Raw genomic sequence first — 4,528 nt, forward strand, 5'->3', positions numbered from 1 at the left:
ACTGAAATCCTCCTATATACATCTCCTAAAGAGCTGGGATTCTATCCCTGCCTGGCTTATTTGTTGAGATAAGTTTCTCCTTTTTGCTTGGACTGGCCTAAAACTACAGTCTTCCCAATCTTTTACCTTTGAGTAACTGGGATTACAGACATCAGGCACCATGCCCATGCCCAGCTGTGTTTTACTTAGATGATTTTAACTGACTTTGTGATTTCATGGAATAGAACTGGTTCCACTTACTTATGTGTTGGCAAAAGGAGTAGAGGAAACAATACGTTCTATTTTGAACAGTAATTAAATGCATAGTTGTGCTTAAAAAAAGCAATGGATTTTATAGCCTTACATTTATAAGACAACTAATAGAACCGAGAGATGTCACTCAATGACAGTATGTGCTATTCTAGTTGTCACTGGTAGCCACCTTTTGCCACATAGGAAGACTTGGAACAGAACCACTTTAGTAGATAAAGTGAATGTAGAAAGACTTGAGGATCTTGGGCTTGGAATGTGTCTTAGTGGTAGGGTGCTTGCTTAACATGCATAAAGCCCTGGGTTTGACTCCTCAGTACCACGTAAACAGAAAAGGCTGGGAGTGGCACTGTGGTTCAAATGATAGAGTGCTAGCCTTGAGCAAAAGAAGCTCTGGGACAGTGCCAGGACTTGAATTCAAGCTGCAGGACTGGCAAAAAAGACAAAGAAAGACTTGAGGAGCTTGGTCAACATTGCATAAAGATAAACCAGTTTTCATTTTTCTATTTTTTCTTAAATAATTTTTTTGCATTCTATTTGGTTGCGTCTTTGAAAATGATGGGTTTCAGGCTCAATTAACCATACAGGCTCCATGAGATTACTTTCATGAGGCTTTTGTTTTTCCTTCAGGATGCCCTTAAACTGTGAAAGAAATATTTATCTGACATAATTTCAAAATGTTTCTCCCTAAAATATAAATGTTTCAAATAGAGACCTTAATACCTTTCCTGAGGTTAAAGACTTTTCTTTAATAACAGATTTCCCAAGCTTGGTGCTGGTGGCTCATGCGTACAATCCTAGCTGCTCAGGAGACTGAATTCTAATGATTGTGATTCAAATCCATAAAATTCTTCTCTCCAATTAGCTGCCCCAAAGCCCAGAGTGGAACTGTGGCTCAAATGGTACAGTATAAGCCTTGAGTGAAAATGTTAAGGTACAAGCACCCAGTTCCTGAGTTCAAGCCTTGATACTGCCAAAATATCTGGCCTCAAATATCTGACCATTTAGAAGTGTCAAGGTCATGAAAAACAAATGAGAAGTAACTGTCCCAAATTAAATAAGGGCAAGAAAACATGACAACTGAATATATGTGGACCAGAAAAAGTTAGTGGGATGCCCAGCGAAATTTGGATAAGGTTGTAGATTAGTTAAGAGGATTGGATCAACTTAATTTCCAGAGTTTGATAACTGATCTTTGGGTTATGTGAGGTGAAAACCTTTGGGAAAGCTAAATGAACAACATACGAGCATGCAGGAAGCCGGCAACAAGGCCATTACAAGATGGCTCCTACTTCCTTGCAGCCTTACTGGTAAATAACGGCAAAGCCTAACGGATTTACCGGCCTGAACCCTGCGCATGCGCAAGTGAGTTCTAGTCCCAGCCAATCCCGTGGCAGCTGCTAGTAGCAACCAGTCACAGACCAATCAGGGAGCGACCCATGCTCACCCAACGGTATATAAGCAGGCGGTTTTGGCCTTTTGGTGCCCCTCGCTAAAGCTCTCCCTCAACCAAGCGGCTCCTCAATAAAATGTGATTGGGAAGGATCCTCGTGTGGTGGTCGCCTTTCCTCGCTGGACGAGGTTGCCGCCCGCCGCAACTGGTGCCGAAACCCGGGACCAGGCGAGGGGTCGAAGAGGATCCAGAACCCAACACATGAGGAGGTAACTTCCCTCAGGTAAAGGGGGAAGTGGTTAGGCCTAAGGAAAATAAAAAAAAGGAAAATAAAAATAAAAAGATGAAAGAAAGAAAAGGGAGACCCCATGAGGGTCTGGAGGAGGGACTGCAGCCCTCCGGAAAATCCTCGATCGCGCAGGCGGTGGGGACAAGACAGACAAAACAAAAGCAAACTCAAAAGGGACAAGGACCAGTTGCCCCATTGTATCCTTCTTTGGAGGAATTTAAGATTGATAACTCCTTCTCAGCTCTTAGTATAGAGGGCAGTGAATCAGAGAGCGAGGCCGAGAGTGGCCATACCTCGGGTAGCGAGCTGAGCCCAGAAGATGAAGAGGGCTTGGAGGAAGCCGCTGCTAGGTACGAAAAGGACAGATACGGACCTGGTTACCCCCTTGGGGCCAGGGCCCCCAGGCAAAAAACACCCTCTGCCCCCCCCCCCCCCCCGCCTTATGCGGTGTCCGGGCGGAGCAACTTCATAAAGAGAAGTACGTGGTCTAGGTTGGCCACGGCTTTTCCAGTCTTTGAGAACCCAGTAACAGATGAAAGGACCTATGAGCCAGTCTCTTATAAACAACTAAGGGATCTAATGGAGTCAGTGCGCACATATGGAGTTACAGCTAGTTATACCACTGCCTTATTGCGGCGACTCACGGTTAATGCCATGACGCCCACGGATTGGTTTGAGATTGCGCGCACATGTCTCAGTCATGGGCAGTTCCTTGACTTTAGGTCCATTGTTCAGGACAAGGCACAAATACAATTCAGAAAGAATCTCCAAGAAGGGAGAGCCGAATGGTCGGTGGACATGCTTCTAGGACAGGGAGCTTATGCAGTGGAACAGACCACCTACCCCTTTGAAGTCTACCGCCAGGTAAATGAGATATTTTACAAGGCTTGGCGGGCCTTGCCAAACAAAGGAGAGGTGGCTGGCAACCTTACAAAAGTGATTCAGGCGCCCAATGAACCATTTTCTGATTTTGTGGCACGCATGCTTGAGACGGCGGAGCGTGTACTTGGGAATTTGGATGCTGCCATGCCACTTGTACAACAAATAATCTATGAGCAAAGTACCAAGGAATGTAAAAGAGTGATAATTCCTATAAAGGAAAAGGGCCTTGAGGCATGGGTAAAAGCTTGCCGAGAGGTGGGAGGCCCATTGACAAATGCAGGCGTGGCGGCGGCCGTGCTTTCTGCCGCTCGCGTGGCTAGGGACGACAAACAGAAGGGCTGCTTTAAGTGTGGCCAATTAGGACACTTTAAGCGGCAATGCCCGAAAATTAACGAGGCCCCAGCTAATTTAACGGGAGGACAGCGACAACCAGGTCTGTGCCCCCGATGTAAAAAGGGAAAACATTGGGCCAATGAATGTAGGTCAGTGAAGGACATCAATGGACATCCGATCCCCCAAGCTGTACCGTTAGAGTCAAAAAACGGGAAGGGGGGCCCCCGTCCCCAGGGCCCACAAATCTATGGGGCACTTCAAACGTCGGTACCAGCCCCCCACCTGCAACCACCCAGGCTCGAAGGGCAACTTCAGGCTCCGCAGGGCTGGACCTCTGTGCCGCCACCGGAACAGTATTAACTCCGGCGATGGGCGTACAGGTCATAGACTCTGATATGACAGGACCCCTTGAAAAAGACACAGTGGGCTTGATTCTTGGTCGTTCCTCTTCCACCATGAGAGGGCTAATTGTCCTCCCAGGAGTCATTAACCCAGATTGTGAAGGAACTATAAAAATCCTTTGTCATGTTCCCCGTGGAGTTATCTCCATAGCTCCAGGAGATCGAATTGCTCAGCTTCTACTGCTGCCTTCAAGGCATGACCGTTTTCCTGCAAAAAATATTGAAAGAAACAATGCAGACCTTGGATCCACTGGAGTGGACCTTGCATGTTTGTCCATGGAATTAGACAAAAGGCCAATATTAACATTAGAAATAGAGGGAAAAGGTTTTTCTGGACTAGTGGATACAGGTGCAGATCGGAGCATAATCCGGAAGGATGAATGGCCGAAGCGGTGGCCTACACAAAAATCCTCACAAACATTACAGGGACTAGGGTACGCTAGTTCTCCGGATCTCAGTGCAAAAGAGCTGGTCTGGAGGACGGAGGAAGGCCAAAAAGGCAAGGTTATACCGTTTGTCATCAAAGTCCCGATAAATTTATGGGGAAGGGACGTCCAACAACAGTTAAATTTAAAACTAACCAATGAATATTCAGAAGCTAGCAAGAGGATGATGCAACATCAAGGGTTTGTCCCATCACTAGGATTAGGCAAACATTTACAGGGCAAGCCCAAACCCCTACAATCGTCCAGTAAAAAGGACAGACAAGGTTTGGGTTTTTCCTAGGGGTCTCTGAAAATAAGGCTTCTACACCCGGCAAGGTGCCCATACCTTGGAAAACAGAAAAGGCGGTATGGGTCCCCCAGTGGCCCCTTTCTCAGGAAAAGCTAGAAGCCGCTCAAACACTGATAAAAGAACAATTACGATTAGGACATATTGAACCCTCTGTCTCACCCTGGAACACTCCAATATTTGTAATCAAAAAGGCCTCCGGAAAATGGAGACTACTACATGACCTGCGTGCCGTAAATGCCCAAATGC

This window comes from Perognathus longimembris, chromosome 6 (assembly GCF_023159225.1).
Source record: "Perognathus longimembris pacificus isolate PPM17 chromosome 6, ASM2315922v1, whole genome shotgun sequence".
Taxonomy (NCBI): domain Eukaryota; kingdom Metazoa; phylum Chordata; class Mammalia; order Rodentia; family Heteromyidae; genus Perognathus; species Perognathus longimembris.